Source organism: Sphaerodactylus townsendi, linkage group LG02 (assembly GCF_021028975.2).
Source record: "Sphaerodactylus townsendi isolate TG3544 linkage group LG02, MPM_Stown_v2.3, whole genome shotgun sequence".
NCBI lineage: Eukaryota > Metazoa > Chordata > Lepidosauria > Squamata > Sphaerodactylidae > Sphaerodactylus > Sphaerodactylus townsendi.
The window spans coordinates 76,145,592-76,171,776 of record NC_059426.1 but is presented as its reverse complement, the minus strand read 5'-3'; the positions used below and the strand labels follow the sequence as shown (position 1 = coordinate 76,171,776).

General features: G+C 40.7%; 1 protein-coding gene across 3 annotated transcripts in view; it reads left to right on the top strand.

The window, feature by feature from the left end:
• The first annotated feature begins 20,986 nt into the window (after positions 1 to 20,986).
• PPP6R3 (protein phosphatase 6 regulatory subunit 3) overlaps positions 20,987 to 26,185 on the top strand; it is a 93,260-nt gene continuing 88,061 nt past the window's right edge. For 2 of the 3 annotated variants that reach the window (XM_048486934.1, XM_048486933.1), the window contains exon 1: positions 20,987 to 21,103. The gene's annotated coding sequence lies outside the window, so the exon portion shown is untranslated. The remainder of the gene's footprint in view (positions 21,104 to 26,185) is intronic. The other variant, XM_048486935.1, reaches the window with a different exon arrangement.

Sequence of the window (26,185 nt, the reverse complement as noted above, 5' to 3'; positions counted from 1 at the left end):
CAGAGAACAGGTGCCATATTCCTGTGCACACAGATGATAGTCCTGTTCTAAGATCATGTTCACATGTACATCATTTGAGCTGTTGCACCCATTGTTGGATACACATACCATGTTCTAAGTAGACATCAGACTGATTTAAGATTGAAGCACAGTGTTAATTGGCTGGCTTCATGAGTTACTTCCCTCTTATTCTCTAGTGCAATTTTTCAGCTTCCCTCTCAAAAAATTAAGGTGAAGGATTAACTTTTGAATAACAGCCATACATAGACCTCTGCTTACAGCTATGAGAACATAAGAAGAGCCATCCTTCATCTGGCCAAAGTCTTCTGTAACCTAATTGTATGTAGCCTAATTAGCCAGTCAGATGCTTCCAAAAGAGCCTAGGAGAGTTAAGATAGGAGCCTGTCCTGTTGATCACCCAAGAACTGATATTCAGAGGTGAATGACTTAGGGAAATATTTAAAATACATGTTCTGTAACCTCAGCTCCTTGTGAGGCAACTTTCAATAAACACATAAAAACAGTTAACGTTCAGAATCCTGATTCAAACTGTGGGGTGGATCTTATGAATTTGAACAGGACACGGAACGGTTGGCTTCCTGTTCTCTCTCTAGCAATATGTATGCCCCATCTTCAAAGAGCTGCTCCTGAAGGTGAAGGAACTCCTGAGAACAGATTGAGCTGCAGCATGAGAGAGGGGCTACAGCAACAAGGGCAGATGGGCAGAAATGCACACATTTGCTGTCTTGTACAAGATGTTCACGGAAGAGTGGAGGGATGATTTCTGATTTTCTGCTGAGGTACAGTACTTGTCCACATACTGCATCTTGTTCTATTCCTAAGGGCCCCTCATGAGCAGATGGGTAGTGGATGAGTTGCATTCTATAAACAGGGTCTGGACACATAAATCACTAATAATATTGGAAAACAAATAGCATTATCAAGTGGCATAAAACCAATAAATAATATAAATTAATTTCAAATAGTAACAGCCTTTATATGGGCTTTAGGTGAAAAAATGTCTTTTATCCCAGTAGTCTAGTAGTAACATTTATGGTCCATAATGTTATTGTTGGGTTTGTACTCTTTTCTTCCTTTAATGATTTTCCTGAAAGGTGAATCAGTAAGTATAATTAACTGCAACACAATCCTGTGCATTGCGATTTCCAGTCAAATATTATTCCCCACATCCCAGTTGGCATACTGCTGGCCAAATAATATTAAGGTGCTTTTTAAGGGAGGGAATTGGCATCTTTCATGGCTTGGTGACCAGTTACAGTGGCAGGAGATTGTAAAAAGCTTTCTTTGAAAAATTGGTTGGGATGAAAGCTTAGAAAAACCTTGTGTTTGCCCCCTCCACCTTTTGTGACAAGAATAGTATGAGTTTGATTTTGGAGTCTGTGCTGTAGTAATGGAGACCAGGAAACAGCCACCAAGGATTCCAGTGGTGACATCTTGGGTTTTTTTTTCTCTGTGGAAATTTAAGCCCCATCCTGATTAATGCAGCTGTGACTACATTATGCAATGAGGGAAAGCAAATGCCACAGACCTATTTGACAAAGTCCGTGAATATAATATCACTCTCTTTCCCTTCTTTACCTGTGCCACCTTGTGAACTGCTGAATTATTTTTAAACTATATTTTTACTTCATTCATACCCTGTTTTTTCCTAATGAGGACCTAAAGCAGCTTACATCATTCTCCTTGCCATCTTATACTCAAAATAACTTTGTGACGTTTGGTTGAAATAGATTGACTGGCCCAAGGTCATCCAGCAACCTTCCATGGCAGAATGGTGATTTCCTTGTCTGATGCTCTAACCACTTCACCAGACAATAGATACAGGTTGTTCTATGACTGCCTAAAGAGTGTATTCATTGATCCTTGAACAACAATCAGAAAGGTTATTTTCCTGCTACATGCACATAAAGAGTGCTGCTGGATATGAATGAACTAAATAATTACTGCTTGTTGGCCAAACAGATGCCTTTTCAAGGCTTCTCCAGTACTAAGGCACGTTGGTCTTTAAAGAGACTATAGGCTTCATCCGTTTCTTTATATCTACCCTACCACAATGTTACTCTGCTCCCTTACATTGTGTAGAGATGGGCTATTGACATTGCTGCGGGTCCAGTATCAATGCAGTCCTGAGTGTGGTTTTTAAATCATCATTGATATCAGCCAAAGTTGATACAAATCAGGAGGCTGCACATTTCCTCACCTGGAAACACAGTAGCCTCAAACAAACGGTTTTGCAACATAAATGTTGTCATTGTTTATTAGAATCTAGAGTGATGAGGTCTTGTTCCTTTATATGGTTGTAAATTATAAAAGAAATTTCAGTTATTAGAGAGAATTTGTTAACACTTTATATTCATGAAGGCTTCAGTCATCTCCAGGAAATAGTAAATTGACATTTGGAATATATTCTGCTGCAGCGATTTGGCTGTTCTTATATGCAGGAGAATAGTCTCTGATTTAGCTATCGATTGAAAGATTTAAACAACAGAATAATTTTAGAGAAGCAAAAGATTGGGCAGCTTCTTTAATGTGTAGTTAACTTTGTACCAATCTCATCTGTGTTTCTTCAAATGCCAGAAGCTATTCTGCTGCTGGAAATTGCAGTTCTAGATGATATGTATTACACAAGTATGTGGGCATAAATCATTTGATCTTTTTGTGTGTGTGCTGGTCACAAGTTCGGGAACACACAAAATCAGTGTGTTCACAATTGAAAACAGAAACTACATATTTAGGATGTGTGGAATAAGGTTCAAGACAAACTTTACCAACTGGCAGCTTCTCCTTGTTCAGAGAGTCATCCAGGCCCACTTCTGAAAATGAGCAAAATAATCCAGTGATAAATAAGTGCACACCCAACAACTCTCTATTTCCACCATTGTTTCCCAAAGAGACACTGTAAAATCACTTTGCCCTTAGTCGCAGCATTTCACAGCTAACTTTTTTTCTTTTGCAAGATTGGAATTGCTGCCAATTTGAGGGTAAGTTTGTCATTGCTTGCTACTCTGTGCTCAGTGTGAAAGTCCCAAAGGGAGAGTCAAGGATGTGGTGGCTCAACATAGTACAGAGTGACAATATGCCACAGTTCCCCATTATGAAATGTTCTCTCTGACTAGCCAGGGTAAGTCAGTTATATCTTTATACACAAACTTATATTGTGGAATAGTAATACTCAGTGTGGTACCCATGGATGCCATGGTGACTGCTGATATGTTTTCTGACACCCACACCCCTTTTCCAAAATGAAGTGCCAGTCCTTTCTTTACTCCACTTTATTGCAGTGAGAAATACTCCAGAAGAAATAAGGGGCTTTATAAAACTTCTGGACCTGCAGGAAACATCCATTCAGAAGTCACTGAATCTTGCAACAGCCCAACATTTTGTGATTGACCCTCCAGCAGCCATTTTGTGATTGGTCCTACCTTCCATGGCAGTCATTTAATAACTGTGTTCCTATCCTTTTCCACAGTTCCCAAAATTGACCCCAGGTTTGCAAACTCACGTTGTAGAGCTTTCTGTGGTTAACATGTCACAAAACACAAAAATTTATCTCATTCTTTCAGTTAGATTTGAGTCAAATGATATCTTAGAAACCAAGAAGGGTTTCAGGGTGCTACCAGACTCAAATCTAGCTGGTCCTCTTCAGACCCAACAATGCTACCCTATGAAACTTGTTCTTTCAGTACCTCTTAGATATATCCTACTGACTTCAATAAAGTTTTTACAATACCAATAAAGTACAGGGACATATCTACAGAAAATAATATCCAGGGCAAGCTCTCAAACTGCACCACCCCCAGCCTCATGCAATCTGGATATTATGCCTCTATTGATACACCCCAAAATTGATTTAGCCCTTTTTGTCTCTGCATCACACTGACTGCTCATATTTAACTTACTGTCCACTCAAGGGCCCCTTCTGCACACGCAAAATAATGCATTTTCAAACCACTTTCACAACTGTTTGCAAGTGGATTTTGCCATTCCGCACAGCTTCCAAGAGCACTGAAAGCAGTTTGAAAGTGCAATATTTTGCATTTGCGGAACGAGCCTAGATCTTGTTCTTCTACTACTACTACTCAGTAGTGTATCCTCCATCCAGAAAGGGGTGGGGGGTGGGAGAGAAACTTAGAAAAGTGGGGAGAGAAATAAGGGGAAGAGAGAGAGAGAGAAAGAAGTAAGGGGGAAAGGAAGAGAAAGGAGGAAAGAAACTAAGAGAGAAAGGGGAGAAGAGAGAAATAAGGGGAAGGGAGAGGAAGGGGGAAGAGAGAAAGGGGAAAAGGGAGACAGGAGTGAAGAGGCAGAGAGAGAAATGGGAAAGGGGGAGCAGCAGGGAAATATCACCCATGTTCCCACCACCACCACAAAAAGTATGTGATTGCTTTAAAATTAAGATTAATGTACTTCCAAATGAGGGGTGTCCAGGAAGAGGCTGGTGTAGTCATCCCCGCAGGGTCGTCGCTAAGGAAGAGGCGAGACGCGGAGGTTTCATCTGGTGGAGAGCGCCAGCAGCGGGAGCGCGGGTGTCCGTGTTCCTAGCGACTCTGCCGCGTGCTGGTTCTTGGCACCTTTTATTATGATTCTAGCGGGGGCGTATAGAGGGGCGGAACGGGGGGGATTCCGGGAGAGCGGGAGACTGAGAGATCATCATGTGATGCATGATCTCACTTGGCTGAAAAACATACGATCACCCGGAGAGGAGCATCCTCAGCGTCTGGGCCTGAAAAATCCTCACCTGGGGGCAAGACCATTGTCCCTTTGTCCGGGACACCCGGTGGTTGTGAGCCAGGTAGTTCATGACCCGTGACTCATCGGGGGATGAGGGGTGGGGGAGCGGTGCGACCAGAAGGCCGTAGGAGCGCCGGTGTTCCAGCGCTCTACTTACGGTGCTGCTGGGTCAGCAGTTCATCCCTACAGGCTGGGATGGGGACAGGCCAGGGAGGGTTTTCTCCTTCTGGCTGCCATTCATCTGGAAGTAAATTGATCTTAATTTTAAAGCAACCACAGGCTTTTTTGTGGCAGTGGCAGTGGAAGGGAGAATGGGGGAGGGCACTTTTCTCCCACCCTCCTGTCCTCACTACTTCTGCCACCACAACTCAGGTTACTTTGAAGTTAAGATTAACTTACTTCCAGGCAAGCAGCAGCTGGGAGGAGACAGGAAAGAGTACACTTCCTGGCCTATTCCTAACTTCAGTCCACTCCTGGCCATAGGATCACTCACCTAGAAGTAAATAAATTTAAAACGAACCACATGCTTTTTTCTTTGTGGTGGCAGGGCGGGGGGGAGCAGTGGCCAGGGGACCTCCAGGCAACTGGCACCAGGGTCAAGAGCCCTCCCTTGCCCCACCTTCATTACACCCCTGATAATATAGCTGTTGTTCACATACATTTATCAAATTAAATACCTTAAATAGACGAAACAGGAAGATGTGTGACATGAAACAGAGTGATCTACTAAAGCAGTTGTAACCAACCTTTCAAGTGAGTGTTTCTCAAAGACCTTAATATGAGAGTGTTTGTTCTCATACATGTCCTGGTGCACATGTGTAGTCACAGTTACATTTTTTGCTCTTCTCTGCTGAGCTGAAGAGCAGACACCAGCAGACTATGGAAACATCACTGCACAGGCTGCCCTTCTTGTGCTCCTCAACATAAAGCATTTAGTAAGAGGTGACATTCTGGCACAATACACTGAAGTTGGTCCTGTCAAGTGCAGAAATTCTTGTAGGTAGAACTAATACAGCCGGGTCTTCAGCTGCCACAAGCTTTGGAAGTGCACATGTGGCTTAACAGCTCAGATATGTGGGTCAGGAAGGCAGAATATATATTTTAAAAATGTATAACATTGAGTATATGTAGCGTGAATTACAGTAATTCAGATTTCTTTTTAAAAACTGTCTTGCCTTCAAATTTTGGCCCACCCTTCCTCACAGACACCACTTGAGAGAGGCCCTTCTTGAGAAAGTATATTCTCACTCTGATAAAGGTGTTTCTCTCCCCTGCTGAGGTTGACAGTTGACTAAATAAGCTGTGCTTGGAGGTTTTGTGCTTTTTTTCCTCCTTGCCATTTTATTACATTTGGAAATAATTTTGCTCATGTGGAGTGTTTGTTTTGCTCGCCTCTAATGGGAGGCATGCCAGCATCTGACCTGCCTGTTGGTTGCAGACAACTAAGCAGTATGATGTTGAATTGCCTGCACTCCACTGTTTGAGAACCTACCTTAAGTTTGTTCTTTTCTTCAGAGCACAGACAGCAAGTACTGCAGAATCTGAGTGACTATATGGGCCTGTGATTCGCTTTACTGAACGTGTGTGTTCTATACAGTGCTCATAAGGGTAGCAAAAAAGCCAGCTTTAATCTGTGCCCTTATATATAGTACATAAACCTGAGGGAAGGTTATTTCCTTCTCCTCCAGTCTCCACCTGACCTGTGTTGCCTTCCTTCCTCCCCGTTTGCCCCACATTTGTAGTGTAAGCACTTCAGAAAGAAATTTTCTTCTGTATATTTTTGGGGGTCCTTCAAAATCTGGAGCCGGGCCATGAACGGTTTTCTACTTATTCGACTATTACCCAGTGTAGGATGTGAGACCATTTTAACTTCTTGAGGTAATACATTCAGGGATGTAAAACAGAACAGGCATCAGGGATGTACCTGCTGAAGTCCACCACCAGAGGGCCCATTACCAAACAGAGATAATCAATCCATTTATTTCCACCAGGAGATGGATTATTACCTCAGAGGTCTCCTGCAACATCCCAGTTTCTGATGGGAAGCCACCTCAGAGAAAGCAGTGGAGAATGGCTGTTATGTGAATGCTGTGTTCCTCTCCCTACAAGAAACTCTTAGAAAATAATATGAATCCTGATGGGCCTCTAGCACAATCTTCTGGTTCCTAATAGGAGGGGTAACAAGGGAAGGCAGTAACAGAGCCATGGTCATTCAAGACAAACCTCCTCCAAACACCTCACAAAGGCCTTTGGGATAATGTTCCACTTCCTAGTCAGTGCTGTTGCAACTTTATAGTTCTGTTTAGCCCTGCCTCACAGAGAAGAAAAAAGATTTGTATTTGTGAATTCGTTGGGGAGACGAAAAATCCAATTACAAATACAGCCATGATAACCTTGGTCAAAATTAAGTTACAGTCAAAAAGACCTTAATAAAGAATTTAATACAACAAATGCTTCACTGGGCTTCAATTATTAAATGTAAGATAACATGCAGAAAAACAACCTGCATGTAATAAACTGTACCACAGTTGAAATGCAGCTTATGAAAATCCCACACAGGGTTAGGAGGAAAACAAAACCTTAACTATAAGTGTATACAATACCTTAGTCGGGGAACAAGTCCCTGCAATGCACTTGTTACAATTAGAGATTAAACCTCTTGCTATTTTAAAGTTCAAATCACAGTGCATTTACAGTTGGGATGATATCCCCTTGCAATGTAAAAGTACAAACTCCAGTACAATCCTTTGCAGACTTAAACACTGCCCAGTAACATGCCTATACAAACAGATCACTCCAAGCATGCACACAATTTTGCAACAATAGCTTCATCAGGGAGGATAAATAAATGCAGGACTGGCTGCTTACTTCCTCATAGCCAGCCTATTTTGCTGAAATCAAAAAACATAGTGATAAACTGTTCTGTCCATGTTGCCAGCACTTTATCCCTTTGGGGAGACGAAAAATGGCAATAAACTTATCAGGGAAGAAGCTATTGGAAGTTGTCTTTCCCCGGATCCTCCAAAACCAGGTGCTAATCTATGAACTATGCATTATTTATTTATTTACTTTATTTATTGTTGTTTATATCCATGCAATTAGCTGTTACCCAGTGCAGGATGTGAAACCATTTTCACTCCTCCTTCTGAACTTGTAAATCTCCTATCTATATCCCAGTTTTATATTTTGTGTCTTGGAGTTTGCCCTCCATCCCCAGAGACTAGGGGACCAGATACCTGGCAAAAGAGCACGGGACACCCTATGACACACTGTCCTGCAACACTATCCTCCCACCAATGGGCACCAGTGTCCCCACCAGCATCAGTGATCTGACAGTGCTCACGCCATTATGTTTGGCACACACACACAAAAAATCTAACCATGGATTGCAACACATATAGTAATGTCTTCACAAAAAGAAATACAACCATTAATAGTAGGGAAGAAATAAAAATCCCATCCGAAAGCACATGTTTTTGTGTACAATTTAAATTTTTAATTATTTCACCTGTTTAGAAGCTGAGCGCTCATTTGTTGTACAATAGTAAATCATTTGCTGTTGTGAATGACCACCAGCTAGAGAACAGCAAAGCTTCCTCTTTTCATCACAACAAATCTCCCTCCATTTCACAGATCCTTCTTTCCTTGAGAATTCACTTTAGCAAGCTGCACACACTGTCTGTCCAGCACCATAATATACTTCGCTAGGAGCAAAGACTGAAGTTGAGGGTTGTACTTTTCCAAAGACCTTGAAGGAATTTGTGGCTAGATTGGAACAGGAAATGATCACAGTTTCGTGGTGGTTAGAGAATCAGACTGGTCTCAGGGAGACCTGTGTTCAAATTCCCACTCAGCCATGACTCCTACATGGGCGACCTTGGGTTAGTCACTCTCCCTGTATCATGGAATTATTGTTAGTATAAAATGACAGAGGGAAGAACCAGGCATGCAGTCCTGAACCCCGTGGAGGAAAGGTGGAAAAAAATACAACACAGATAAAAACATCTGTTTGTCTGAATGGGACAGCACGTTCTCATGTCCAGAAAAATCCAATTCTTTCACAAACAATTGCTAAAGTCTGAAGGCCAAAACCATTATAGAAAGATACAATTATAGAAACCTAAAATCCACAGAATAAATAATAGCCTCAGATGTCAAATTGTAAACCATCTTTCTAAGCAATCTCCATAAAACAAATAAATTCCTACTTAATTTTAAAAAATTGAATTGATTTTTATAGCCAGAGAACTGCTCTCTGAAATACATATAAACACAAGCTGTTTAGTAAACCAACACTTTTCTTCTGATACCAATACACATATAACTTTACAAGAAGCAGGGCAACCAATTTTTAACGTTTCTTCAGGAAAAAATATCTTCAGTGCCACATTTTCCAAGCAAGCCCACTTCATGCTGTACAAGCAAATATCCACAGTCCTGAAACTGGCTAAGATGTTTGTAGCCCATATATACAGGTTGCATTCAGTTCCAAGTAAAATAACTTCAGATCGGGGGGTTCAATTTGTTTCTAAATTTTGGAAGTATTTCCTAGAGTTTTTGGGGGTAGAGCAAGAACAGAGCTCTGCCCGTCACCTGAAGATGGATGGCCAGATGGAGAGGGTGAACCAGGTGCTGGAGCAGTACTTGATATAGCAGTGCTATATCAACTATCACCAGGATGACTGGGTGGACTAACCACCATTTGCTGAGTATGCCTACAACAATGTAGTTCATCAGAGCACTGGACAGTCACCTTTCCAAATGGTTATTGGCAGGATGGGAAGCCACTCCCAATGCTCACCAAGGGAGTGGATGGGCCAGGGGACCTGGAAGACTGGTTGAGGAAGATTCGGGAATCCTGACCCAATATCCAACAATTTTTGCTTCAAGCCAAAGAGACACAAGCTGATAAGAAAAGTGTGACTATTAAGTTTGAGTTGGACAACAGCGTGTATGTTTCTACCAAGAACCTGAGGTGTGCTCAACTTTGTTGCAAGCTGGGATATCGGTTTTTGGGACCTTTTACAGAAAAGCAGATTATAAATGAGGTAACTGTGGAAGTGTAGTTGCCTAAGACTTACAAATCTGTTCACCCTGTGTTGCATTGCAGTCAACTGAAGAAAGCGCCACCTGCTGACCAATTGCATCCATGTGTGGAGGTTCTCCCTCCAATTCTGATTGATCAACTGGAACATCATGAGGTGTTGAAGATTCTGGACTCTAGACTGCATAGGGGCCGCTTGCAATACTTGGAACTCTTGGAAATATTTCCCTGAGAGGGACAACAAGTAGGTTAATGCACTAAGATTGATATAGTCCTTCCATTGTTCATACCCCCACAGTCCTGGGGGGGGGGGATTATTCTTCAGGGGGGCAGGGTATGTCAAGACGTGTTCAGTTCTTTCCAACTCTCCCTAACAGGATGTGCCATCTGTAATCCTAAATTCTGATAACTGCTTTAACTGCTGCTATTGTTCTATTTTCACTTTCCCCTACTTCTGAGGCTACACTATCAGAATAGTATGCAAACTGTGAGCTGCGAGCTTCAAAGACAGAGAGGCAGTGCACCTGCATTCTATCTGGAATCATAGCACGGCTTGGACAATGGCTATAGAGGGGTGGCATTGCTTAGCAACAGGAGGAGCCCAGTAGTGTTGTATATCTTGAATGTTTGCTCCCCAAAAAGTTGTCTTCTCAAAGATTTCAAATGTGTTGCATTTCTGGGAACTGTCGTTAAATAAAACATATTTCATTATCAATCAAGTCTGGTTACTGAACAACCTAGGGCTACGACAATGCCATTTGGTGCAACAACTGGATAGCTATTGATAAAGAAGACCACCTTGGTTGCTTCCATCTTGGGTTGCTCTTCTAAAAATGGAGGATCTGGCTGGAAAATGCCTCCAGTGTGTGACTTGCTTTGTTTTTCAGCTTCATCCATGCCCGTGTCTAATGTCTTCATTATGCAAGTTCTGGTGGTTGTTTAAGTGTACCCAACTCATTTTATGGTCTTTGCTTTCAGTATTCAGGCCATCTGTGTGGTGCCCTGGCCAGCTGGGGAGGAACAATGATGCAGATGGGTTAAAGCACATTCTGTAGTTACCAGCATAAGTGCACCCCATCCCCTGCAAGGAGTCACAACCAGTGGTGGGATTCAAAAGTTTTAGTAACAGGTTCCGATGGTGGTGGGATTCAAACAGTGGCGTAGCGCCAATGGGGCTGGGCGGAGCACAACAGGGGTGTGGCCAGGCATTCTGGGGGCGGGGCATTCCTGGGCAGGGCTGTGACAAGGACGCAGGGTGTGTGTGCCCAAGATGCAGTTCCCCTTCACCCCCCCTCTAGATTCAAATAATGACTGTTTAAAGTATTAAAAAAGCAATATACCATATGGTAGTGTATTATTTCTTTTTTATATAATTAAATTGATTGATTTTAATAATAACATAAGGAGAGAAACCAAAAACTGTTTACAGTTGTTAACATATTACAAACATATCTAATTGTCTATCTCTCTCAACCCCCCCTAAAACATTCTATATAGCCTCCCTCTTTCCCATATTTCCCTCCCTCCCTACTTTCTACTTCCCCTTCAGATTCCTATAACTACTTTATCTATTCCATTTGAAAGAAAACTAACAGAGGGAGAGATCCAAAATCCTTAATCTAAAAGAGTAGTTTAAACTCCTCACTTTCCAATATAAATTTCAAGGGGAAAAAAGAAAATGAAAAATCTTTACCTATAATACTTTCCCAACCTTTATACCAATGAACAAAAAAAATAGAATTACTATATATTGTATTATTTCAAACAGTTCATACGCACATGGGGGGGTGCCATGGGGGGCAGGGGGGCCGCAGGGTTTTTGCATCCCCTACTTGACGAGATTTGTTGTACCCAGGGACAGAGATTACCCCCTTGTCCCTAGTGGAGTTAATCATTAATAACCAGTTCTCCGAACTGAGAAAATGTTAGTAACTGGTTCTACCGAATAGGTGCGAATAGGCTGCATCCCACTTCTGGTCACAACTACTTTGATTTCCTCTTCAGTCTGAACTCTAGCATGTCCAATATTTCCAGCATTTGGCAACTGCCACATGCAGTTCTGCTGCAGCCATCATGCGTGAAGAATAGTGCGGCTACATGGCTACAGAAAGTCACTGGGAAGGTTGTGCTACAGTCGTATACACCTTCCTTCTATTGGAAGCAGCAGAGAAAAGAAGTAAAATTATATTCTCTGTTCTCCAAAGTCTGAGTAAACACTGAACAAGAATAATTTTTCCCTGAAAATAAAAAAAAGTGAGTCCAGGAGGTGGCAGCAGTCAATTGATCCTTGTTGACTCAGTTAAAAGTCTTGGGGTTATACAGCTTTATTACTGTAGAAACAAGTTAAAGGAACTCAACAATGGGTTCTACCAACTCAGCCTAGCCCATGAGATGGTCCCTTATTTTGACATAGCTGGTCTGGCAACCTGGATCCATGCCACAGTGACATCAAGACTAGACTACTGTAACACACTGTATGAAGGTCTCCCCTCAAAATCAACTTGGAAACTCCAACTGGTCCAGAATGACACAGATTAGATTTTAACAGGGGCTAGGTGGAGCATGCCTATCACTCCCATTCTGCAGACGCTCCATTGCCTGCCCATCTGTTATTGGGCTCAGTTTAGGGTGTTGGCTATCACATACCTCATGGCCTTGGACCCCCTTATTTGCAGGATTACCTCTCTCCCTATGCTCCACCACAACCACTTAAATTGGCAGGGGCTTCTGTTGAGGCTAATCTGTAAATGGGCAAAATCAACAACTAACTGTTCTTGTGCTTTCTCCATTGTGGTTCCCATCTTGTGGAATGACCTACCTGAGGAGATCAGGAAAGCTCCACTGTCCTGGACCTCCACAAGCTCTACAAAACTGAACTATTCAAGAGGGGTTTTTTTCTCAAGTAACAGCACTGCACAAAATGCTTTTACAAACTTGCTTGGATAAATGATTGAAAACTGTGATCTATAGTACTGTGCTTAGCTTATTGTAAATAGGATGCTATGTGTATAATTTCTGTACCTCTTAATGTGTCATGTGAATACCTGTGAAATACTTCAGTTCTTTCAGGTGGTTTCAGATTTCTAAAATCCTAATGCACTGGCTATCAAATTTCCCATTTTTGTGAATATAGTGGCTTGTTAATATATAATCTGTCTTGAGTCTCTATGCAAAAGGAGTATTATAAGTATTGTAAATAAATAAATAAATAAAAACTGCACTGTGTGCACATTTTCTATTCTGTACCAAGGAATGTGATGTCTTGCTCAGATTGGGCTCTTGTGTCCTCTAGTGATACATTTGCTGAACTACAGGTATGCTGTTGAAATCTGAAACCCCCCTCCCCTGGCAAAACAAAGGCTGGATGAGGATTCACGTCCCCTGCTCCTGGCACTAACTCCAGCTGTATCTGTGAGTCCGTAGGCAAGCCAGTTGTAGCATCATAATTAATTATGAAGGGTTTTTTTCATGGACTCCAGAATGAATTTGCTTTTAAGTGCAGCAATGGGAGGAAAGTGTTAAAGAACTGGGGGAGGGCAGGCTAAGCCACCAGATGTCCAGAGCCAAAATGTAGGTCACCTATTTTTCCCTTGTAGAATTTGAATTGCTGCATCCACGCATAAGTAAAACCAAATAATATGGTCACAGTGAATCTGCTCTACTTCCAAGAATCTCAGTTTGATTCCTGAAATGATGGCACTTAAGGACTAGCCAAAATTTAAAAATTACTAATATTTAAATATTATTTTTTAGAAATTACAGTGTGGCTATAGTTTGAGTATCATACAAAAACAAAGTAGTGTAAGGCCTCTTGGGGATTCACCCACCAGTCATTAAGTTCAGTTACACAATTATTTTCTCGAGCCATTAATGTTTTCACATTTATTGTAGAGGAAATATTAGTAGAGGCAATGTGTTGGGTCCATCAAAAAAAGATTTACATACACAAGAGTGACTTAGGTCCTCGCAGGTTGTGATCTTTAGAACTGGTATCTAAGTGAGAAAGTAGGGCAAAAATGTCTTACTAGTGGATAGGAAAAGGAATGATTCAGTTGTTTCAGGACAGCCTGTCCTCCCTCTGTTGCTTCTCAGATATTTCACTGGAAGCTCTTTGAGGCAAGAATAGTACTAATAGAGCCCAGAAAGGTGAATAGGAAACAACCAACACTTAATTAAGTTATGAAGATCTGGTTATATTACTAAGACTAGATTATTAGGTGATGGGCATTTTCATAAACTGAGTAATAATGAGGTAAAAGCAGATTTTGCCTCCAATAGCTAATGTCAATTATTTTTTAAAAAGTTGTTTTTGTTGCTTTTTGTAACAGGCAGTCAGGGGCGGAGCGAGGGAAAACTGCACCCGGGGAACGTTCGTGCTCTACATTTCTGCCGCAGCGCCACCCACCCCCCGCCCAGGGGCGCGCCCAGGGCATCGCGCGCTCCCCTGCCCCGTGGGCGCTACACCACTGCAGGCAGTGGTCTATTTCTTTCAGCTGCAGCTTTTTATGTTCTTCTCTATTCCAACCACTCATGAAGGTTGGGGATCCTTCACAATGATCAAAGATATGGCAAGGGAATGCAGCTGGGGGAAGGGGGGAAATCAATGAGAACCTTGCATTAATGAAAATACCTTCCACATGTAAAGGGCTCTTTGGATCCAGACCCCTGAATTATACAGGCATGGTTACATTTTTAATCCTGATGGGATTTGTGTGTCTAATTTGGAGGCAAAAGAAAAGTAACTGAAACAGACCTCAGTGATTTATCTAATCTTTACATGATAGGAAACAAAGAGTAGGAATAAATGGACAGTTCTGACAATGGAGGAAAAGTATCAGTATTGGGGCTGATGCTATTTCATTTGTTCATAAATGATCTGGACCTAAAGGTGGGCAGTGTAGTGGCCAAGTTTGCAGATGTTATTGTACAAGTTATTTTGGATAATGACAATTAGGGATGACTGTGGAGAACTGCAGGAGGATCTCCATAAATTGGGTGAGTGAGCTGTAGCGTGGCTAACAAAATTCAGTGTTAGTAAGTGTAAGATGATACACATCAGGACTATGGGTAGACAAAAAAAATTATCAGTATTTTGGGAGTTTGGGTTAAATAGATCTGGAAATTTTAATAGGCCTGTGGAAAAAACAAACCTGAAAAATAAGCCTGCCTCCAAATCAGTCTAAACAAAAAGAAAGTAAAGTTTTATAATGAATTAATGAATGTGATAATTGAGTACCCTTATGAAAATATACCATTAATGGGTGACTTTAATGGAATAGTGGACTACAAACTTCATAAGTCAGGGAAGACAGACATTAGAAATCAAAAGCAATTAAAAAGGGAAACAATACCACTAACATTTAAATCTTTAACACATGCCCTGAAATTAAGAGATATCTGGAGGGAGAAAGAGGGGCAAGCCAGGGAATATACTTACTTCTTCAATAGGCATAATACATATTCATGAATCAATATGGTATGGACAGATGAGAAATTGTTGAATAAAGAAAAAAAATTGAAATAGGGCTGAGGGTAATCTTGGATCATAATTCAGTAAACTGGGAATTGGAATCTGGAGTTAGAAGACCACATTGGAAATTGAATTATTGGCTTTTGGAAAGAGAGGAATTTAGAGATCAAATCAATAAGGAATTAGATGTATTTTTTTGAAATTAATAAGAACACAGCCAAGGGAAAAAATGTTTGGGATGCATGTAAAGCCTATATAAAGGGAATAATTATACAAAAGCAACATTTGATAAAACAGAAGAAAAAAGAGAAGGAAGAGTTAATTCTGGAATTAAAAAAACTCAGAGAAACAATTGAAAGAATCCCCAACAAATAAACAAATTTAAAGAAAAAGTATTCTTAGAAAAACAATTCAAGACAACTGGCTGGTAAAAAAAAGCTAAAGATTTTAAATCCATAAAACAAAATAACTTTGTCTTGGAAAATAAGACAGGGTAAGAAAAGAGAAGAAAAGAGAAAGAACTCCGATTAATAAATAAGATCAGATTTAAAGAAAACGTTATCGATAAACAAAATATTATAGCCGAAAAACCTTTAGAATTTTATAAAGATTTCTCTGGGCAAAAGAATGAAAATATGGATTTAATACAAAGTTATTTAGAAAAAGAGCAAATACCAGAATTAACAAAAAAATAATAGATTAATGCTAAATAATTTGGTACCTGCAGATGAGACTAAAAAGACATTATAAAATCTTAAAAATGGGAAAACCCCAGGTCCTGATGGACTATTAGCAATATTTTATAAGAAATTTGGTCGGGTACCACTAGTATATATATAAATCTCCAAAAGCAAAATTAAAGATTAATGGGAATCTTACAGAGTCTCTAATGGGACTCGACTTTATTGCCCCTTCTCTTCAATTTCACTTTAGAAATGTTATTAAACAAATTAAGACAGCAAAACATTTACAAAGGGGTAAATATAAAAAAGTAATATTAAATTGTGAGCTTATGCAGACAATATAGTGATTTTTGTTGATAACCCTTCAGGGAATTCAACCCCAACACTTCAAACAATAGATGATTATGGAGAAAAGGCAGGATTTAAGATAAATAAGAATAAAACAAAAATGTTTTCAATATAACATGAGATGAGAAAGAAAAAATAGTTAAGCAAATAGGAATTCAAGAAGAAATCAAAATTAAATATTTGGGAATCTATTTAGAAAAAAATCTTAAGCTTTTCAAAAATTACTATGAGACAACCTGGAAGAAGATAAAGAAAAAGTTTAAAAGATGGCAAATTTGAAAATATCTTTGATGGGTAGAATATCATTAATCAAAACGTTGGTGCCTCCAAAACTTCTCTATCTTTTTTCAAAATATTCTAATACTAACTTAAAAAAAAAGTATTTGACAATTGGAAGAAGGATATCACAACATGTATATGGCAATGGAGAATGCCATGGATTAAATATATCACACTAATAGATCTGCCGGATAAAGGCGGACTGTCCCTCATTTGAAACTATATCATAATGCTTGCACAATTATCTGGTTAAGAGAGTGGATGATTTTGGCAGATAAACAAATACTAGCTCTGGTAATAGTAATTGTTAGAGCTGGCAGGAATATTTGTGGCTTACACCAGATTTAAAAAATAATAAATTTAGAGAACATATTATAAAGAGAGCATTAATTAATATCTGGGAAAAGTATAGATTTAAATTTTACAATAAAACCTGTTGCTGGATTTCAAGGCTTGAAGCCAAACAAAACAAACAATCTAGTGACAGTAATGATTGGCTGTGTTACAAAGATACTATGGAGAAACAAGGATACAATGGAGAAACAAGTGTGGGAACGGATCAGAATGTGTATTAATTTGTATTAATCAAGAAACATGAAAGTTATAGAACCAAAGAAGCTAAGAATCAAAATGGAGCTTCTGTGTAAGTGACCAGCAAAAGCTTGCATTTTAGCAACTGGTCAAAGGAATGTCACCAGGTTTCTCAGTGAATATGCAAGCCAGCAAGATAACATCTTCAGTATCTTGGCATAGAGGGCCTACGTGACAGAAGACAAGATGCAATTTTATGACCTTGTTTTCTTGGTTAGGTTTTTGGGTTAGAACTAGCTAAACCAATGTGATTAGTTAAATGGGAACAAGTGTTTTTCTATATAGTTAAATGAACAGAGAAATGATTCATATTTACATGTATTTGTATTTCACTATAATTCTATTGTCTTAGAATCATTGTATAATTGTTAGAATTATGTTTTAACATTTCATGCTGGGGAATTGAACAGAGAGGTTTTATGATCCAGAAGAATGCTGCATAGCCTAGATGCATAGCCTAGATGCATTGCCTAAGGCATCTCTCTCTGAGAGCCAAACTCAGCAAACGGGTTTTTCTTGAAGACAGTGAGCTAGCTTTTATTACTATCCTTTGTATATGCATAGAGGCCATAAACTAACAGCATGTAGCGTTTGAATTACAGAAGGAATGTGACGTAGAAATATAGGCTGTCTTCATGTGACCAGTTCTGACCAATTAGATTTTTAAGGTATATGGATCATAATACGTAGAGTAAGGGGATGGACTGTGTGACGTCTTTGCATCTACAAAAATTCAGGTCTTCCTCTACTGCGCGTGCCTCTCACTTGAGAGCACCAAGGCCGCTCCTTCGGGAGAGGTCATCTCCTGTAACATTCTAAACATTGGATTGGGGTGTGCCCCTCCTTCGGGGGAAGGTCACCTTCTTGACTTATCTGTATTCTGTAACCTTCTAAATGCAGTGCCTCTCCCTCTGAAGGAGAGTTTATATTCTGTAACTTGCTATATTCTGCTAAGTAAACTGTCTGTTTGTTTTCTAATGTCAGATGCCTTTTTGCTTTTATTTCTAACTTAGTTTTTCTTAAAACTAATCTTGCTGTGTAGGACCAGAGAAGCGGCTCTGGCCCCACACAAGGAACCAATTTTAAAATCAAATGCCCAAATTAAAATAGCAAGTCAAAACTGTCAATGGTTCACTTATCTGCAAATTAAAGAAACTTATTTAAAAGACATGCAGAATGGAGGAATTGAACAGTCTCCTTCAGAACTGGACAAAATATTATGGAAATCAAAAATAAAATAATTGGGAAAATCTATAAATTATTGTTGAGTCTAGAACTGGAACAGGAAGTTGTAAAAGACGTTGTGATCAAGTGGGCTCTGGACTTTGGTAAGTATATCCAGCTTTCAAAATGGGAAAAATCCTGGCAGTTACAACAAAAATATACCATGAGTTTGGACTTAAGAGAAAATTACTTTAAGATATTTCCCAGGTGGTATTTAACACCAACACAGCTATCAAGGATAGATAAGCGTCAGAAACCAATCTGTTGGAAGTGCAGAAAAAAATTGGGTACACATCTCCACCAGTGGTGGACCTGTAGAATTAAAAAAATTTTTTTAGAAGAATATACATAAGATAATACAGCAAATAGAGGGAAGGAAATTTAAACTGACCCCTGAAAAATACCTATTAGGTATCTGGCATGAGGATGAAAAAATAGTTAACATTTATCTGTTTATGTATCTAACAATATCCGCAAAGATTTTAATAGCAAGATGATGGAAGTATGGAAAGGTGCCAAGAATTCAAGATTGGTCTGAACTGATTTTGGAATATATGAAAATAGATGGACTATCCATTTAACCGAAGGACCTCTGTTGTATGAAGTATGGGAAGACATGGACTCCCTTGATTACATATTTAGAAGAAAAACACAATAGAAAATTATTTAGCAAGATGTAAGTTAATAATACATTAATAAATTCGTAAATAAGTAAGACTGTAAGATTAAATTCTGCTAGTTAAGTGGAACATTAAATAGTTTTGTTGTACAAGATAGTTTTGGTTGTATAAGATTAAATAGTTTTGGTTGTATAAGATTCAATAAGGAAGTTAGCTTAAGAATAGCATAACAATATGATTTCTCTTTATTTACCCTTCCTTTTTTGTTACAAAATGTAACTAAGGATAAAGAACGTCTTTCTGGTAATGAGCCGGAAGCCAATTATATATGGTTAAGAATGAAAAATTAATTTTATTATGTATAATGGACTGGATCACTGTAGAGTTGTATATGTTGTTTTAGTTAGGATGTGAAGTTGTTAAAAAAATAATGAAAAACATTATTAAAAAAGAAAAATTCCTGGCCCTAGTTGAGAACCGCTGAACACTTTGGAGGGTGGATTTTAATGGTAGTAAATCCTTGGTGAGCTCCCTCCCACTCCGGATGCCACTCTTCCCAAATTCTGCCTTCAAATCTCCAGGAATTTCCCAACCTGAAGTTGGCAACCTTCCTTCTTAGCCTAATATACTTCACTTGGTTGTTGTAAAAACAAACTGGAAGAGTGGAGAATGATGTTTCTGATCCCATTGGGCAGAAAGGCAGGGCATAAATAAAACAAGTAGATAAACCATTTAGATCAATGAAGATAGTATAAAATATGCTACTATGTTTTGAAGATACACTCTAGAACTAAAGGCCAATCCCTACCTTGAATTGACCTCAAAGTATGTAGAGGCATAAGTCATTGGATCTTTTTGGGGTTTTAATAATGCCAGTTCATCTGAAAATATTCAGAACCATGAAGGTTCATAATCTGGGCACATTTATTTTCTTTATAACCTTAATTTATTAAGCTGTGATTTTATTTAGCATGATCTGGAGCCACATTGTGATTTCTCAAAACGTATTTTCATGACATTTGAGCAATGCATTGGCCACTCTCTCTGAAAGATGCAGCTTGGATGTTTCTGTTGATTTTTAGACTTTGGTAGCCACGTCCTAAATTGTGAGGTCTTCTCGCTGCATCGATTTTTGTTTTTTGTCCCTTCTTTTAAAAAAGTACCTGCCTCCTTTTCCATAAATACTGCAGTCAGGTACAAAAAATCAGTGTAAACTTTCTCAGTGGAAGTGTTAGACAATGTTAGTGAAGGGCCTTGTGCTTTTGCCAAGTCTGTCACTATGGGAAACATTTTTAAATAACTTTTCAGCGCGTTAGGAAAAATAGAATTGGGAAGTGCGCACATCGATCCCGCTACTTTTCGCATGGTAAACCAGCGCGATGCCATTTAAGCTTATCCCCTTTATTGCAATTTTTATTGCAGTGGGCATAAACTGTCTCTTCATCTCCAGTTACACCATCCAGCCAACAGCAAGAAGTCGTTGTTGCCAGGCAGTTTCATAGCTTTTATTTCTTGATTGGAACATAGTTTTGTGCGTCGCCCAATGGGAAATCGCGTTCTGGTAGAGTCATTTGTAACGTGTATACGTGTATCTTCAGGCTCGTCCTCTGTTCCTACGCATTGGTCCGAGCCCCTTTGGAAGTGATTGGCTGCAATTGGTTTATTTTTAAACGGGAACGGATGTTTCTGTTGGACGATAAGACCGTCTTTCAAAGTGACGTAAGATTGTTGCTAAGGCGTGACTGTGGGAAGCCGGTGGAGCACATCCGCTCACCCTGATTGGGTTAAATTGAGCCATGACCTCGTCCCTTATACTTTCATTGCCCAATTGCGAGACGCTTGGTCGGTGATAGACGAGGTTGCAGTGCCAATAGAAAGTTAAGGCTTTTACCGTTGCCCAATAGAAAGTCTCATTGACGAAGAAAGGCGTGCTCTGTGGAGAGTTGATTGGCATGAGTGGGGCGGGGGAATGGGGAGAGAGGAGGGCTTGGAAGAGCTGATATGTCCGCCATCTTGAAGAGTCGGTGATGGCGGCGAGCTGTAGCTTTCCCGCCTGAGCGGGGGTGGGTCCACGGGGGGAGGCGCAGCCGCCGAGGTAGGCCTCTCTAGGTTGACCCGTGCGCGGTTTGGTTCGTTCAGCTGCTTGAACGGAGTCGTTCTCGTCCCGTCTTTCTGTTGCCGGTTGGAGGAAGAGGGCTCGTTCCTCACAGCAATCGAAGCGGGGAAAGGAAGCGTTTGGGCCGAGGTGGTCCGTTCCCCCACCCCCACCTAGTTTCCATGTTAGCGAACTCAGGCCTGTTTCCCTTCTCTGTCTTTCGACTTCCAGCCGCGGCCTAGTCGCCCGGTTTGTTTTGGTTCCTTGAATGTGCATGCGCTGCGCTGTGTCCGCACCCCCACCCCCGAATTTGTGTCGTAGCGGCCTGTGGTCCCCCCCTCCTCCCCACTAATCCTCGGGGAATGGGAAGCGAAGATATTAAATCACTCTTTCATGGCGGCAGGGGCTTAACAATCCGGCCTCTGCTACAGGATGCAGGCAAATGGAGGGGGGGGGGGGGTCTTCGTTTTTCTTCTCGAAATGAGTAAGCGAAGAGGGAGCGGGAACAGATGAACGAATATATATATAACACGACTATCTCCTCAGGTATTCTTGTACTTTCAAGGTGGGAGAATAGATGCATTGACTTACACATTTAAAAAGCCCTAATATGGGCCGTCTCTGTCTGCAGATGTCTGTGTAACCTTCGGACTCCTTTTCTGGATTATCTTTGTTTACAGTAGTCTGGAGAGACAGATATTGAACTCGAAGATGTGAAGCTAGTTGGAGGGAACCGATTTAGTTTACCTTTCTTACAATTTATCTGTAGGACTGTTATAGTGAGGTCAGGATGTGGCTATCCTGTTTTGGTGGGGCTTAAACACCATCGCTCACAAATAAAGCAAGCCTTTGTTTTGTTTCCTGATTGAATGCACTATTGACTTCGCCTAAGAAATTGGGGGGAAAGTAAGAAAAGTGGGCAAAATATTATTCATTGTGAACAGATTCGAGTGGTTTGTTTGTTTACCCTGTTATAATTAGTTTGACAATTTACCTCTGTTAGGAAAGTTTTGTATTTGTAGTGATAGTGTTGTTTATATTTAATCATATTGTATTGTATTAACTAATAGGATTGAGAGCTTACTTTAGCAGTGTGGTTAAGGAAAAGGACCACATGTTTATTGGTACCAACAAAGTCATTGGTCTGACAACTAGCCAACATAATTTCCATGGGCTTTAAGTGAAAAATGTCTTGGTGTTAATTTCTGCAGAGAACAATTAGAAAGTAAATGCAATTTAGCATTTATTTGTATTATTGGCACCACATTTCTACCCACTTTAGGGTTCTCAAGGAAACAATCAATGAAACACTTTAAAACTAGTTGTTGTGGGTTTTCCAGGCTGTGTGACCGTGGTCTGGTAGATCTTGTTCCTAATGTTTCACCTAACAGACTTCAGTGTATAACAGACTTCTCTCTGTGATACACCTCTGAAGATGCCAGCCGCAGATGCAGGCGAGACAAGATCTATCAGACCACAGCCACACAACCCAGAAAACCCACACCAACCAGTAGAATCTGGCCGTGAAAGCCTTCAACAATACTTTAAAACTAGTTTTGAAAACAAAACATACACAGCCAGAAAAGCTCAATAATCAGTTATATAGAGTGGAAAATTTTCTGATTATGTTTTTTGTGGAAAATTCCCCCATATGTAAATATGATTTATTTAGCTATAGTTGTCAGTTCTGTTGTGTTGCAGACCAGTCATGTTGGATGGGCTAAATGTGGAATATAGCACATGGACAAACCCCAGTCAGTACACGTATATGTTTCAGGCTAGTTTATCTCAGTTTGACTAGGAAAAATTTCCAGTTCAGATTTTTTTTTTGAAAACTCATCAGTTTCAATGAGGCAATGCCAAACAAAATAGAAGTTTTCACCTGCTGGCAAAAGACAATAATGGATTTACCAGCTCCTTAAGCAAGCTCCAGAGTTGGATTTTTATTGTACATAGCTTTGACTGTTATCAGAACTAGCAGTGAAAGCCAATTTTAGGGGGAAATGAAATGAGCTCTAGTGGGGGGGGATGGTAGTCTTTTATTGGCTGGCTGCCTTCTTGTGCCCCCCCCCCCTTTGCAGCAGTTCTCCTGCCTCCCCACAGCTCATTGTGACTGGGAGGTTCCTTTTGGTAGTTCAAGTGTTTTGGTGGGGGTGTGATGGGAGTCCAGAGGCCAGGGAGGTGGACTGGAGGGCCTGGGGTTGATGTGTGGGGCAGAGGAGGGTGAGTGGGGTACTGGGAAGGTGGGTGTTGGGGTTCATGGAGGGGTGGAAAAGGGTGTCTTGGCAGGCCAGAGGGAGATGGTGGGTCGTCGGTGCTCTGCTGCTGGGTGTGGCTTCTGTTCTGGGTGCAGGGAATGGCGACTGGGGGAAAGGTGTGGCGTTTGGCAGGGCCAGTGAGGAAAAGGGTTGGCTTTTGGCGGACATGGTGGGAGACCACAGGTGGGTGTTTCTCTGGGGCTGACTTCAGCGTTGGGTGCAGGGAAGGGTGGGTGAGGAAAAGGGCCAGTTGCCAGGCGCAATGGGAGAGTGCAGGCTGCTGTCGCTGTGCCATTGGGACCGGCTTTGGTGTTGGGTGGGGGAAAGGACGAGCTGTTGCCGAGCGCAGCGTGAGAGGGCAGGCTGTTATTGCTCTGGCTTTGATTGCTGGGTTCAGCGGGATGCCGTCACTCTGTCTTTGGGGCTGGCTTTGGTGGTGGATGCAGGGAATGGTGGGCAGGGATATGTTGTCGGGTGCAGCAAGAGGGTATAGGTGACTGTTGGTTTGGTGGTGGGGCAGCTTTCATGTTGGGGAAGGATGGGCAGTGGAAAGGGGTGGTTGTTGGTGGGGCGAGTGGGATAGAGTGGCTTGGTGTCACTCTTAGGCAGGGGAATGGTGCCCCAACAGCGAGCCCTCCATCAGTGTGCACCCAGGAGAGAGTCCCACACTCCATTGGGTGAGGGTTCATCAAGGTGATCATTGGCATATTAACCAGTTATATAGGGTAAGATTGTGATAATCGTTTGATGTGGGCTGGTGGTTAAATTGAATGACTTGGTTTTGTTATTAGCTATCTCAGTCACGTTAGAGCCAGGAAGGAGATTTTTCTTATTCACCTTTCATTAATACCATGTGATATACTTTGTTGTCTCTAGTTATCTGGATATTTTCAGCATTCTGCTACAGACACCTTTTGTGGGGGCTTTCTTTCTTATTGTACAGTAGTTTTGATAGGGAACTCAAAGGGGACTCTTCCATTGGTTTTGCACTTATTTTCTCTAAATAGGATGAAGAATATGTATGTGAAACATGTGCAGTTCTGTATTCACAATTGTGTTTTCCCCACTCTGCATATATTTGTATTTTTAAATTTTTTTGTATAATTTCTTAAACAAATACCAAACCAGAATTAACAGTATTGATTTTTAATTTACTCAGTCAAAAAGCCCGTCCTCGAGAGCCAAAAATGGTAGGGGTGGAGAACATGAGAAGAGCCCTGCGGGGTCAGACCTGTGGTCCATCAAAACATCCCCTTTCACAAGTGACTGAACATTTACTGTGGGGGACAGCAGCAGAGCCCAAAGAGGCTAAGGTCTTTCCCAGTATTACCTTCTGATGATGGTATTCAAAAGCTTTCTGCCTGTGAACATGGAAGTTCTCTTTAATCACCATGACTAGTAGTCACTGATGAACCTATCCTCCATGAATTTGTTCTGTCTGCTTTTTAAAGTCGTCTGTTCTTGTTGCCATTGCTACATCCTCTAGTCTGTCTTGAATCTGTTACCTACCAATTTCATTTGTTGCCTTGTAGAATTTTCCATGAGGAAGTAAAAGTTCTTCCTATCACATTCTTCACATTATGTTTAATTTTATAAACCTCTATTGTGTCATTGCTAAGTTTTCCTTTTTCAGCACTATGAGGAAAAACTGGAACTTCTGGGGTTTTTCAGTTTAGAAAAGAGACAACTGGGGAGGAAGGACATAATAGAGGTTGTTAAAATTATGCCTTCTCCCAAAATATTGGAACTCAAGGCATCCAAGGAAACTGATGGGCAGTACATTCCAAATAAACTAAAGAAAATACTATTTTGGACAAGTGATGAAAATGTGTGATTTGTTGCCAGAGGATGCTGTGATGGCCATAGGCATAGAGACCTTTATAAGGAGATAGGGAGGGTAGGTCCATTAGTGGCTTGTAGCCATGGTGACTGTAGAGTCTGTAAACCTCTAAACTCCAGTGCCAGGAGGCAACACAAGGGGGATACATTGGTCTCTATGCTTTGCTGTTTGACTTTCAGAGGAACTGGTTGGCCACTATGCAAGACAGGACTCTGGACTAGACAGACCTTGATTCTGATCCAGCAGGGCTCTTATGTTCTTAATGGAGAAATCCCAGTCTCTAGCCATCACTCAGTGGAGTCTTGGTTGCCCTTTTCACTACTGCCATGCAGAGTGGGCCTTTTCATTAAGCTATCCACCAGGACCCCAAGAAATCTCAGTTTTAGACAGTTTTGACCCTATCAGCACACATTTAAAATTAGGATTTTTTTTCATAACACTTACCTACACTGAACCATTTGCCACATTGTTGCTCATTCTTCCAGTTTAAAAGGATTATTATGAAGCTCTTCACAGTTGACCTTTGTTTTCAGGACCCTGAATATTTTTCGTCATCTGCAACATGACCACTGACTGCTCACCTCCAGTTCCGGATAATTAATAAGCAAATTAAATAGCATTGGCCTTTTGGGATCCTGTTGCTCACTTTCTTCCATTGAGAGAACTGTCCATGTATTCCGGCTCCTGCTTCTTGTCATGTAACCAGTTTTTAATCCATAGGAGAATAGATCCTCTTATTCTCTGACTGCTGATCTTACTAAGGAGTCTTTGGTGAGGTACCCTGGTAAAAGTTTTTGGAAATCCATGTAACAGCATCTTGGGGATCATCATTATCTACATGTTTGTTCATTTTTCAAATAACTCCAAAAAGTTGGTGAGGCATAACTTCTCTTTGAAGAAGCCATGCTTATTTTTTTCCTGGCATACTTTGTTCCATGATGCGCTTTGTTTCTCTCTCTAATAAATCACTACTGCTTTACCTAC